The sequence below is a fragment of the Sorex fumeus genome, unplaced genomic scaffold (assembly GCF_029834395.1).
Source record: "Sorex fumeus unplaced genomic scaffold, SorFum_2.1 ptg000053l, whole genome shotgun sequence".
NCBI lineage: Eukaryota > Metazoa > Chordata > Mammalia > Eulipotyphla > Soricidae > Sorex > Sorex fumeus.
Genome location: NW_026606110.1, coordinates 405,489 through 419,954, shown reverse-complemented (window position 1 = coordinate 419,954; position 14,466 = coordinate 405,489). Strand labels below are relative to the sequence as shown.

At 47.3% G+C, this 14,466-nt stretch overlaps 1 protein-coding gene across 1 annotated transcript in view; it reads right to left on the bottom strand.

Moving 5' to 3' along the window:
- The window catches only part of CPQ (carboxypeptidase Q), a 294,821-nt gene that overhangs the window by 211,684 nt on the left and 68,671 nt on the right, over positions 1-14,466 (bottom strand). The window lies entirely within an intron of this gene.

Below are 14,466 nucleotides of genomic sequence, written 5' to 3'. Positions count from 1 at the left end.
TTAAAAAAATAATAAATATTTTGAAGCTATGAAAAAAAAAGTCACACAGGGCAACTTACCCTGAAGGCCATCAACCCCTCTGGCAAGATCAAAGTTTCAGAGTCATTTGCCTTGGGAGAAAGATCGTGCTTCCCAAGGGGGAGAAAAGACATTCAACATAATCGGGCAGAGACTCATCATGTTTTTCAATTCGACCAGCTGATATTAAATCACAGATTACTTGAAAATATAGTCCCCCCCCTCTTTTCCACCCTCAGAAGGCACGAGTTGCACAGACTGACACTAATTGTTTATAAAGCAAACACATTTTAGAAAGCTCCCCTTGGGATTAAAGGAACCCATATTTATCTCTTAATAAAACTATTTTGATCTGTTGCTAAACAACCCACATTGACAACAGACAAAGGATGACAGTTTGTGAAGAACATTCCTCTTCTTCGAGGTCAACCATTTCCATAAATTCAACTTTTAACAAGTGGTTAATGGGCTCTCTCCCAGCAAGAGACAGCATGTTCGCTTTCCTCCTACAGGACTTCTTCAGCATGTGGAAACCACCCACTTCATGCGACTTCATCACCACCAAAACACATCGCTGCTCTGGAGATGGGAATTCCCAAGATCTTGTGCAACTGACCCGTAATCTCATTGCCCACACAGGGTACACAGGGTACCACTGGAGGCCCCGGTCAAGAAGCGCTTGGTGTTTCCCAGTGTGTAACAGTCTTGGCTGAACTTTTCCACACCTCAGGAGAGACAAAGCAAGTTCCATTTCCTGAGAAGTCTCAAGGTGGGGAATATCTCTTTGAGCTCAGCTGCTCACTTATCCTTGACAGATAAGTGCGATGGAGAGGGTGGACTGTTCACCTTCACAGGATACTTACCTACAGACTTGTAAGAGATGGTTGGGAATGGCCCAGAGAGAGGAGAATGGAGACCAGGTGGTAATCAGTGGGACCTGCCTTCCCCCATAATCTGAATTCAGTCTAAGGGCATGGATTTGGATGAAGTTGGTTGTTCAGGGTCCACGTTGGCACGGCAGCACTTTCTCAGGTCGTTCAACCCAACCACTTAAACGCAGCAGAAGGAAAGGGAAACTTCTGCTGGGCACCATTAAGGGTTTGTTAACCCCCAGCAAATGCTTCAGCAGAAAAAGCTATGCGAATAGCTACACTCATGCTATGGGAACCACTGTTTCAAGTTTCTGGAAGCTACATGGGCCATCTGTGACCCTTGAACCATATCAGAGAAACCACTATCCTATCCACCCTCCTGAAGGACAGGTTAAAAAAAATGAAGCATTTGCGAATTTCCCAGGACACTGACTATCAACGATGTTCAAATACTTAATTTTTCTTAAATTCTGTCTGTTTAAATGCAAGGAACCAAGAGGCGAAAGGTAGCTAATATGTTCAGAGGATTTCTCATCGAATGCGTAAGCACTGGTGTAAGTAGCCGATGCAGAGATCTTGACAAGCCCCAACCCAGGAGTCCTCTGGCCCTGGGGGTCAGGCATCACTGCTCTTCAGACTCCTGGTGGGGACAGGAGGGCTTGGCCTAGGTCACCTAGTTTGGTGTGTTGCGGAACCAAGAGGCCAACTCAGAAATATCTCCTGGATACCATCTGCTCCAAACATAGTAAAGGTGTTTAGAACACAACAGTCCTTCCAACGATTGGTCCAGCCCCAGTGAACTAACCCTTGTAGGAACTACCAGAGGCCTAATTTCCAGCTTACCAAATGCCTTCGAGGCCATCCCTGCTAAGATCATTAGCTTAGTATCTTACTTAGCCGTGTCTTTACTATGTGCCATGTGGCCTGAAGTCTGGCATCCTGGAAAGTGGCTTGTGAGTGGCCCTCAAACCTAGACTATTATGTCCTCCCTCTTTATTTCAGTGATTCGGAGAGTGCTCATTTCATGATCTCTGCCAGCAGGCTGACTTCACAGTCTCTGTGGTGAAGATTTCATCAAAGGGCTGGAGAGTTAGTTCATGAGCTACTTGCCTTGCATGTGGCTGACCACGGTTCAATCTCTGGCACTGTGTCTGATCCCCTGAGCACCACCAGGAGTGATTTTACGCACAACGCCAGAAATAAGCTCTGAGCGAAGTCTGGTGTGGTCCCAAAACCAATGGCACCCACAAAGACTTCACTGTAAGAAGAAGATGACCAGGCATTTATATACTCTTATAATGTGCCAAATATATTCTTCTACAGGTCTTATTCATATGAGTGCCTAATTTCTCAACAAGATCTATATGGTAGCTACTTCCACTAATACAATTAGACAAAGGGCATTTTATTTCTATAACAGCATTTTTTACTTAGTTTTTGCTTACTTGATCTTCCAACGAATTTGAAGAACTTTGAAAAAGACATTGAAAATCAGAATTTAAAAAATAGATAAAATAATAAAATCATAGTGATAATATAAAAGGTAAAAGGTAAAGGCCCTCCCGTTGATCGTCGATTTGCTCGAGCAGGCCCAGTAACGTCTCCATTGGAGACTTTGTTGTTACTGTGTCTGGCATATCGAATACTCTCGGTAGCTTGCCGGGCTCTCCGAGAGGGGCGGAGGAATCGAACTCGGGTCGGCCATGTTGGCCGCTTGTAAGGCAAACGCCCTACCTGCTGTGCTATCGCTCCAGCCCAGTGATAATATAGCAGGACTTAAAATAATACACACCATAAGATTTGTGCAGGTAGGTGAGAGGACCAGAAATTTAGCTACAAAGTAGCTGGCAAAGGAAGCAAAGGGTAAGATATAATCAGGCACAAGCTTTAGAATCCGTTGAGAAAACAGGCCTGGGGCTGGAATGATAGTACAGCTAGTAGCTAATAGGCCTTTTGCCTTGTCTATGACCAATCCCATTTCAATCCCCAGTACTCCATATGGTCCCCAAGCCCTCCAGGAGAGATGTCTGGGTGCAAAGTCGGAAGTAAGCCCTGAGCACCACTGGGTGTGCCCGCCACCCTAGCAAAACAAAACAAAACAACTCAGGTTTGTTGCTGGGAAGCCTAAGCTCATGCCCAGAAATCTGCTCTATGGACAATGGCATATAAAAATGGGCAGGAGTTCATTCTACCATGGGAATGAACTCACCATCCATTTTCTCCCGTGTCCTCTGTCTTTGCATTCACCTGACTTACAATTCACTGTGTGTGATGGTGAAAATGAATTCACCATCCATTTTCTCCCGTGTCCTCCGTCTCTTTTAGTAACAGGACCTTTTGCTACAGCTGAGAACTGGGACGATCTTGAGAGAAAGGAAAATTCCCAACTTCTCTGCAGCTCAGTGCAGCCAAGGGACTGTACCCCGACCCCTGCACTGCTCGCTGGAATGCAGGGGCAGATGCTGGAATGCATCTCAGACACTGAGGCAGGCATTTGAGCTCCCAACTCGGGGAGCAGAGGCCTCTGCAATGGACATATCAGAGACAGAAGCACTGGTTTTGTTTAGGCCTCGGTGATTTGGGGGTTCTCTTTGCTCTGTCATTCCTAGCAAAGCGGAAAAGAACATTCACCAAGTGAATGCTTCAAGTGGATTTGCAAAGGCAGCCAAGGATGGGGTGGTGATTTTTACTGGCAGGAAATCCCTGCAGGACACAGATGAGAGAATTCTTGCAGGAAGCATTGGCACTCACGGCCTCAGAGGACAGAGGGGTTCAAAGGCCGAGCCCTGCTGATGGAGACACCAGCACAAAGATTTCACAGCAGAGGGAAAGTAGCTGGATTCAATGACCATCTTAGAAATAAAATCATTTTTCCTGCAAATGATTGATCACAGGATGAGAGAATGGAAGATGATGAGAAATGGAAAAAAAAAAAGTTACAAGATTATTCTTTGTCAAAAATTTAGGCCACTTGGGCCCAGTCCAGAGAGAGGTAACTCGAAGGGCTGAGAGCATTCTCTGCATGCTCTAATTCCCTGCCCGGCTCTAATTATGGCACCCCAGGGAGCGTTGGGAGTGAGCCCCGAGCACAGGGTCAGGAGTAACCTCCGAGAGCCGCCACATGGGGTCCAGCCATAATCCCCCACAGCACAGGTCTTAGAGTGAATGTATGTTCCTTATTGTCAACTCTGTCACTGTCACTGTCCTCCCGTTGTTCATCGATTTGCTCGAGCGGGCCCAGTAACGTCTCCATTGGAGACTTTGTTGTTACTGTGTCTGGCATATCGAATACGTCATGGGGAGCTTGCCAGGCTCTGCTGTGCGGGCAAGATACTCTCGGTAGCTTGCCGGGCTCTCCGAGAGGGGCGGAGGAATCGAACTCGGGTCGGCCGTGTTGGCTGCGTGCAAGGCAAACGCCCTACCGCTGTGCTATCGCTCCTTGTCAACTCAAGGAAGAGCAAACATAGAGACGAGAGATCTGAGATCATCATGCACAATTCAGACTAAAGGCAACACGTGTGCAAGTTGAGGCCACCTACTTTGGGGGGGGCTGGTTCAGACATGTCTCAGAAGATCCAACACTGGCAAAACAGTAATGAGGTCCCCAGAGGTACTGGGCAGAATCTGAGTGAGAAGACATCATCCTATCCTCAAGGAACACAGAACTGATGTGAAATATGTAAACTGAACATATATATGGGCCGGAGAGATAGTACAACAGACAGGAAATTTGTCTTGTATACAGCCAACCCAGGCTTAATCTTGGGCCTCTACATGGTCCCCCAAGCCCACCAGGAGTGATCCTTAAGTGCAGGAGTAAACCCTGAGCACACAGGGTTTACCCAAAATGAAAAAAAAATAGATAAATAAATTGAACATGTCTTGTAGCTTGCCCAGCCTACAAACACATTAGCCCATGAGGAAATATTAATCTGCAAGAGAATCAACAGTGCTCAGAGGTTATATGAACTGTCACAGCTCCTGGGATTGAGACATTCCAAGAGGACATGTGCCCTCCTTGTCCTCTTCCTTCCCTCCAGACCCTACCTGCTAAGGACCTTCTTTTCCGAGCCAACCTCTCGGCCTGATTCATGGATTCATGGGAGCTGATTTCAGCTGCCCATTTGCTTCTTATTAAGCTGACCATTCTTTGGCAAGTCACTTAAACGTTGTATGCTCCAGTCTTTGTGTGTAATAGTGTTATGAGAAGGAGGGATGCAGAGTTGAACCCAGGGTGTGAATCAGAAAACCACATGGACATGAAAGCATGCTCCTGCCCCACCTTTCCCCCTTCTCTCTGGCAGACTGTTCGGGAAGATCTATTTGTTCACTCCCTTCTCTCTTGGCAGCTCCGTCTCTTTCCCTCTCCTGAAAAAACAAGTGTCGTTAATACTGCATTCACCTGACTTACAATTCACTGTGTGATACAAATTCACTGGTGTCCAACCAATGCACCACGCCAGGCAACTGTCTCCACATTATGCCAGAAAACATTCTTATCCCCTCCCAGACAGATACTCCTGGGAGAGCTGTCAGCCTTGCTCCTGGTTCTGGCCCACCCCATCCCACTCCAGGCAACTCCTCACCTACTTTGTCTCTAAAGAATTGCCCATCATGGATATTTTAACACAGAGAGATGCATACAGAACAGTGTTTTGCAACTGGCTCTGTGTGTGTGTGTGTGTGTGTGTGTGTGTGTGTGTGTGTGTCTGTGTGTGTGTGCTCATCCTACTGTCTCTGAGGGCTGAATATTTGTCAGTTCCCGTGTATTGCCCCATAGAATCCCAGTTATGAAGAGTCTACTTTTGAACTTCGTGCACCGGTGACCCCAAGACTCCTCCTCCCACTCCCCGCACTGCCAAGATGACGGAGGGTGAGCGGGAACTGATGCCAACAACTGTGCCTCGCTCATTTTTCTGTCAGCAGCACCTGTATCCAAGGGCCGGCCAGCAGGTGTTCAACAAAAGTCCATTCAATGCAGGCAAGGATGGGGACTGGCACAGACCTCACTCATGGGAATCATTCAGGTGCTGCAGGCAAGCTGGGGAGGAGCGCAGATCTCTAGACCCACATGAGTAAATTGCCCTTCTTAACCCTTCCACAGCCCTGAGGACTCAGCTCACCCCAGTCACACAGGAACTTCCTACATTGCCCTCTCTCCTGGTCTGAGCCACTCTCATTCCCACCAAAACACTCCCAGAATCTCTTGACGGGCAGGGAATTGGGTTCCAGCTAGAAGGGTCGCGTTTAGGTTGCAGGGTGATTCTACTGAGAACCTCCACTGCCCTCTAACCTGGAAGCATTCAGGCTCCTCCCCATCACCGGAAGTTTCTGAGTTGAAGAGGAGCAGAGGAAAGTAAGGGTCTGATTAAAATCACCTGCCTCTCACCCTGCAGGGTCACACTCCCTGGAAGAGCCCCCCTCTCTTGGAGAGAAGGACGAGACCTGGATGAGTGCTACAGCATTCCTCTTAGTGGTCATGCTGTCCAGTGGGCTTGGAGGACAGACTGGAGAGGGACCCACCTGTCATAATACCCTCCTCTCCCGGGGTGGGGCAGCTATGCCAGAGACTTCACAATGGTCCAGGGCGGGGGTGCTGCTGTGTGCAGGTACCCCTCTAGCGAAGGATCTCTCCCTGCCCTCAACCCTGCCCCACTCGTCTCCAATCTTCCACTTGCAGCTGAGACTTTCAAATCTGACTACCTAGGAGCAAAGATTTTCTGCCTTTCCATGGCATAAAGGATGCTCCATCCCTCACATTTTTTTTTACAGAAATTACCTTTCCAAGGGGGAATTTCTCTATCATGCATGAGGAAGAGGCAAAGACTAACCACATTTTTTCTTTCTTAAAAAATTAAAGCCTTCTCAATTAATCCATGCTTCTGGTCGCACAGGCACACACACACCATTTTTTGTATGAGCTTTGAATCCTTTTAAAAATAAATGTGGATATAAGTGTAATTAAAGATGAATGGCTGGGAAACGTCTTTGCTCTGGCACACAACCCAGAGAGGATGCCAAGCCATCTCTAGCAAAAACACAGCTCTGAGAAATGATGCCGCTGTTTATCGCAGGGGTGGAGTGAGCGGGGATGGGTGGGGGGACGGAAAAATATCTCCCCCTTCATCAAAAAAATGACAGTGGAACACAATAGATTCCCAAAGACAAATAAATGTTGCTACCTTCTGAAAAGGAGCCATTAGGTAAAAGAATGATATTTTTTTGGGGCTCTCATAAAGATCTATAATTATATATGAAAATAATAATCTCTAAAGAAAAGGAATTACTGGGCTAATAATCCCAACCATCAGTGCCACTAATGTCGATTTCTAAATAAAGCCCATAAACAAACCGTTGGTTAATATTCAAGTTCTTCTTTCATTCCTCTTCCTTCAATTTATACAGTCCCTCCCGGGAAACTCTGATCTATAAACCAAGTATATAAGCACAAGTATTGGATTGACTCCCCAAATAGGTTCTTATCCAAACTGAAAACGCATCTGAATGCCTCGCCATCAATCCTGGAAGCATCGAGGCACTTGGCCTATTTGAAAGGTTAAATCAGTTAGTCAGCAAATTATTTTAAATGATTTGCTAAGATTAGAACACAGGTTTTAATCATCTTAAAGTAGAATTCCCTTATTAAAAATGCCTATAATATAAAGGTCTGTTTGCTTTTGATTATAGTTCTATCCCATAACTTTAAATCTTCTTATAACATACTAGACTAGCAAAAGATTTTGTATTGTTCATGTTTCCTTATCAACTTCATTAGTTTTTATCCTGTGCCTAAAAAGTCATATTATCTACACTATTACTTTGATGAATACTTAATAGGCCTCAAAATGTACATGCCTAATTAGGAGTTCTCGCATTTTAGTTAGAACTGCTAACTCCCAATTGGGAGTTCTCCAAGCAGTATCAATGTAAAACTAAAAATCACAACCTCTCAGTACCTGTATTGCAAACCATAATGCCCCAAAGAGAAGCAGAGAGAGGGAGAAAGAGAGAGAGAAAGAGAAAGAGAGGGAGGGAGGAAGAGAGAGAGAGAAAGAGAAAGAGAGGGAGGGAGGAAGAGAGAGACACAGAGAGAGAGAGAGAGAGAGGAAGAAAGTGTCTGCCATAGAGACAGGCTGGGGAAAGGGTGGTGGGAGGGAACCTGGGGACACTGGTGCTGGGAAATGGACCCTGGTGGAGGGGTGGGTGTTGGGACACTGTATGACTGAAACCCAATCATGATCAGCTTTGTAACGGTATCTCATGGCGACTCAAAAAATATTAAAACTAAAAATCACAAAACATCTGGGTGCTTTGTTGCCAAAACCAAGATTTAGTCCTCAGTCTTACCCAAGTAAAATATTTGGAGGCAAGGGCAGTGTGTTTTGGGGCCTCACCCAGCAGCATCACTGCATCACCGTCATCCCATTGTTCATTGATTCGCTTGAGCAGGCACCAGTAGTGCCTCCATTCGTCCTAGCCCTGAGATTTTAGCAGTCTCTCTTTACTCTTCCTTCCCAACGGTGCCACATTAGAGGCTCTTTCAGGGTCAGGGGAATGAGACCCATTATTGTTACTGATTTTGGCATAGAGAATATGCCATGGAGAGCTTTCCAAGCTCTCCCGTGTGGGCAGGATACTCTCAGTAGCTTTCCAGCTTTCTCTAAGAAGGAGAAATAGACTATCAGAATGCTTTAAGACCCAGCAGTGCTCAGAGTTTATTCCCAGTTCTGTGCTCTGGAATCATTCTTAATGAACTCAGGGGATCATATATGTGCTGGGGAATCAAACCTGGGTTGGCTGCATGCAAGGCAAGCACCTAACTGTTGTACTCTCTCTCTATCCACTAAAATATTATTTTTAATGAAAATGTCTATGAAATGTGAAAAAAGCGCTATATAGATAGTTCAGAATTCTTTTTTTTTTTTTTGATAGAGGCCTCCTAAGCAGTACTCATGGAGAGCCACTGGGCCATACCCTGTAATAGCCTGCTGGGCCAGTGGAAGTTCCCCATGGCAGGTACCAAGAATGTGGTATTGCTCATTCCCTGTGGTACTCAAGACCTCCATCAATTCTCAGGAACCTCCAGGGCCCCTTCTAATGATGCTCTAGGGGCTAGGTGGTGCTGGGGATCAACCAGGGCTCAGGCATCACCCTTGTCTCTCTCTCAGTCTTCTAGTTCTGATCTTATAACCAATGGAAATGGATCTTAGGCACAGTGAAATGTTTACCTTTTGCAAAGTGCCAAATTAAGACGTCAGCAGTCTTCCAAAGACCCTGGTTGTTTTTATTAGCTTACATTTGGAATCTTTCTGTGGTGACCCAAACTTATTTGCACAGAGACTGACAACGAGATGCAATGACAATTTTCCTTTGAAATCCAGCCTGCCTCAAGAATGACCCCAAGTACCATTTCTCTAGATATCCATATGGAGTCCTGCTTGGTGGGTCTTTTTAATAGCTCTGGGCATAGTGAGCATGGGGAAGCTTGCAGAAGACCCACCGAGAAATTAAGTAAAGAAAGACAAGAGGCATGGCTTTGAGGATGTGGTGTCAGGTGGTGAGAGGTGGATTTGGAGTAAAACTGGAGTGAGATGGATTTGTCAAGAAACTTGTCATCATCACAAAGGAAGTTAAAGGAACTACACACCCCAAGGACTCAAACTGGCGATCAGCTTGGTCTCATCCTGTTTCACAAAAGCTGAACGTGACCAGATGTGACCTGATGGGCTTGGATGGGCCTCATTCTTGTCTCAGAGTTGAGTGGTGACGTCTTTCTAAGAACATCCCAAGAGTACAACTACTCAGGGATGGATATTGATGGTAGGCCACCTGTTGACAACCAGCCTTGCATTAGAGTCTCCAGGAATTCCATCCAATAAGTAAGACGATTTCCCCCATCACCTCTTGAGGAAAGAGGAAGTAAACATGGTCAACAGTTTGCCCAAAGTTTGAGTTGGTCCTCTTACCACCTCACCAAACTCCCTTCCTCCTCCAGTTTATTCCCCTTCTGAAATGCTGGTTGAACATCAGCGAGGATGCACGGGGAATGATCAGAGTTAAGACACAGTGCCTCTGGTAAAAGAAACTTTGGAACATCCACACAATAGAATACTATGAACCTGTTAGGAAGGATGAAGTCATGAAATTGGCTTATAAGTGGATGATCATACTCTCATTTCATTCAGAGTATCATGCTGAGTGAAATGAGTCAGAAGGAGAGGGACAGACATAGAATGACTGCACTCATTTGTGGAATATAAAATATCATAGTATGAGACTGACCCAAGAACAGTAGAGACAGTTCCGGGAAGATTGCTCCATGGTTGGAAGTCTGACTTATTTTTGAGTTGAAGGAGAAGCAGTTGGGATAGAGAAGGGATCACTAAGTCAATGATGGCTGGAGGGATTGCTTGGGATGGGAGATGTGTGCAGAAAGTAGATAAAGGACCAAGTATGATGGCCTCGCAGTATTTGTATTGAAAACCACAATGTCCAAAAGTAGAGAGAGAGGATGGGGGAAAGTGTATGCCTTAGAGGTAGGGGGAGGGGTGAGACGGGGGCAGGGGAGGGATACTGGGGACATTGGTGGTGGAAAATGCGCACTGGTGGCGGGATGGGTGTTCAATCATTGGACGACTGAAACTCAAACATGAAAGCTTTGTAACTATATCTCATGGTGATTCAATTAAAAAAGAAAGAAAGAAAAAGAAGAGAAAGACACTGTGCCTCATTCCTAAATGAAGAACCCAGCAATGGAGACAAGTTCAGAAAGAATAACAGACAGTGAAACCTGGCAAGTGTCATGAGACAGCTGACAGACGGGGCCACCCGAAGGTGTCCCACTGGAGGAGGAACTGAGGGAAGCCTGCAGGACAATGTGAGCTCCCAAGGGAATCTTTGGGGTAAGGTGAGTGTCAGCCAGGGAGAAACGTCAGGGGGTGGAAAGGGAGGTATCCAGGGCAAGTGTTAGGTAGAAATCAACGGTCACAGAAAGGAAAACGATGCCCTGTGTGGAGGATGTGGCTGGGCAAGTTTAACGTCATCAGAGACGGACGCTCTGTGCAAGAAATGAGGCTCACAGGAAGCTCAACTCACAAGCAGACACAGAAATATACACAGGACATTTTGTTTTTAACTTTTTTGGGGGAGGAGTGCCCAACCTAGCAGTGCTCAAGGATTACTCCTAGGGGCATGGGGGCTCATACAGGATGCAGGAGATTGAACCTAGATTGACCACGTGCAGGGCAAGTGCCCCGCTGTAACATTGCTCCAGCCTTATTTTTTTTAATTTTAACTTTTAAAAATTGATTGCAATAGTGCAGCAGAGAGGGTACTTGCTTTGTAGAAGGCCTGGTTTAATCTTCTGTATCCCAGATGGTTACTGTGTCTGGCATATCGAATACTCTCGGTAGCTTGCCGGGCTCTCCGAGAGGGGCGGAGGAATTGAACTCGGGTCGGCCACGTTGGCTGCATGCAAGGCAGACGCCCTACCCGCTGTGCTATCGTTCCAGCCCCAGATGGTCCCCAGCCTGCCAGGACTGATCCCTGAGCACTGCTGGGTGTGGCTCCAAACAAACAAACAAACAACAATAATAATTAAAAATAAAAATAGGAGGGGCCAGAGCAATAGCACAGCGGGTAGGGCATTTGCATTACACGCAGCTGACCCAGGTTCGATCCCAAGCATCCCATATGGTTACCCCAGCACCGCCTTGAGTAATTCCTGAGTGGAGAGTCAAGAGTAACCTCTGAGCATCTCTGGGTGTGACCCAAGAAGCAAAAAAAAAAAAAAAAAACAGAAAAAAAGAAAAATGGGAAAAATTAGCTGCTCGATGAGCTGAGTGCAGGCTCTGTGCAGAGAGGCCTGGCCCATGCTTGCTGCCGCTAACAGTGATTAATGCTTATGGTATACATTTAACTGAAAATAAAGAGTCTTCTTTCCTGGAGGGGCATAGGTCCTCACACCCCCTCCCGCCAACTCCCCTCTGGTCTCCCTGAAATGGGGAAAGCACCTTTCTGCCTGACGGGGACGTGCCTCCTGTCCAGGTCAGCTGGGGCCTGTGCTGACCCTCTCTGTCTGCCCAGTTGCTTCAAGGCAGCTCCAACGGATTCTGGGTCAATCAGTTCCCAAAACAGACCCAGTGAAAAGAAAAAGCAGATACATCAGTTCCTGAAGCCCAAGTTTCCCGAGGAAAAAAATTTCCAGAGTTTTTTTGAGAAAGAATCTGTCAGAAACGGCTATCCCCTGAGATAGGAATGCAGATATTGGAGTGAAAATAACAGAAAAACCTTAACTGCTGGCCTGAGAGGAATGAGGACAGTTGCCTTTGGAGCACAGATGCTGGGGAAGGGTCACAGGCGGCTGTGGGATGGGTTTGTCTCTGCCAAGGGGAGTGACATTAGGAGCCAGAAGGGCTGCGAAGATGCTCCCTGCATTCCTACAGCTTCTCTTTCTCGCGGCCTCAAGGGAGTCTCGCTAGGAGCCTCCCCCCGACATCCGAACGTGTTTCATCATGTTCTCTGGCGGGGAGAGGTGGGCTGAGGACAAAGGTCCTGTCTGTCCTGGAGCAGAGGGAGCAGGGCCCAAAGCATTTTCTGGAAACACAGCCCAGATGTGCTGTGGTGACAGTCCCCAGATCCAGCCGCGAGCAGGCACCTGGAAGGACCAGATGGGCACTCAACGGGCAGCAACAAGTGGAAGTGATCAGGAGCGTTTTTTTCCCCCCATTCCTGTGAGCTGAGCTGACCTGGCAGTCCTGGGGGGATGCCCGGTTAAGCTGGGCTGAGACCATTCCCGAGAGGGCAGTGGGAAGTGGCTGTGGGGACGACGTGGGGATGAGGTCAAGGGCGTCTGGGATGTGAGGCTGATTTCATAGACTCTGCATGAGTCACATGTGAGCTATGGCTTTGCTTAGGAGGTTTCTGAAAACCGAAAGGCTAATAAGTCTCACCAAAAATAAAAAAAAAAAACCTTTTTTTTTTAAAGTGCATGAACTCTTACATCAAAAACAAATCACACTGCTCCTAATAATATTTATAAATACCAGGGAAACTGACCCTGGTTAGCTCACTTGTCCTGGTCACAGCGGTTCACAGGCAAGAAGACAACGCAACATTCTTGGGATGTTCAACGCAACATTCCCTTGTTTTTAAGCTCTCTGCTAGGAGACACCAAAGAGACACTGGTTAGCTTCCATCTCCTCCCCTGAAGTCCTTTCTGCCCTAAGAATATGAGGACATGGAAGACATATGACATGGCCAGGCCCTGGCCACGCCCCCTTGACCCTCTCTGCTGTGACCACCAGCCTCTGCCCCTCCTCCCGTCACTGGAAGGGGCACACACAGCCCATCACACTGTGGCATTGGCTTTGCTTTGTTGCAGTGCTGAGAAAGGCCTTTGACTGCTCACTCCAGGATTCTGTCACACCCCCCCGACATCCGTCCCCCCTGAAGGCTTGTCCAAATCCCAGAGAAAGCAAATTTCCAGGTGTCCCTCTTACTCACACCAGCATTTTCTCCTCTGTTGACCGATCCTAAGGTAATGACCACCCAAGTGTGCTGAGCAGAGAGGGGCTGTGGGGACACTGGCCGATGTCTGTGTCATAGTCTGGGTCACCGCAGGCTGCAGGAGCCCTGGCTAGTCACATCCAAGGACCCTGGTTTGCAGATGTGAAGGGCGTGGAAGACCATGGCAGCACCCATGAAGGAGCCAACTGCTTGGGATATTATATAGAATGAAATTAGAAATGCCACACAACTGGGGCTGGAGCGACAGCACAGTGGTAGGGCGTTTGCCTTGCACGCAGCCAACATGGCCGACCCGAGTTCGATTCCTCCGCCCCTCTCGGAGAGCCCGGCAAGCTACCGAGAGGATCTCGCCCGCACGGCAGAGCCTGGCAAGCTCCCCGTGACGTATTCGATATGCCAAACACAGTAACAATGAAGTCTCCAATGGAGACGTTACTGGGCCCGCTCAAGCAAATCGATGATCAACGGGAGGGCCTTTTTACACAACTGGAGTCTGTGCCACCCTGTGTGGCATTAGGGGGCATCACATCAAGGTTGGGCCACTATGGGTCCTGCAAAAAGGTGCCCCATCAAAAATGAAGCCTGTGGGGCTGCAGAGATAGCACCTAGCATAAAGAGAAAGGGGCCTGCCTTCCTTTCATGGGACCAACTCTGGTTCGATCCCTACTACCACATACGGTCCCCTGAGCACTGCCAAGAGCGGTCTCTGAGTGCAGAGCCAGGAGTAAGCCCTGAGCACAGCGGGTGTGGCCCCCAAATAAATAAATAAATAAAACAATGGGAAAAGCATGCGGAAAGTAGACTAGACACTAAACATGATTGTCACCCATTGCCTCTTTTGCAAACCACAACACCCAATAAGAGAGACAGAACAAAAGGGAATGCCCTGCCACAGAGGCAGGGTGGGATGGGGGGATGGGGGTGGGAGGGATACTGGGATCCGTGGGGGTGGGAAATGGGCACTGGTGGAGGGATGGGTGTTTTATCATTGTATAATTGAAACCCAAGCACAAAAATGTGTAAGTCTGCAACTGTACCTCATGATGTC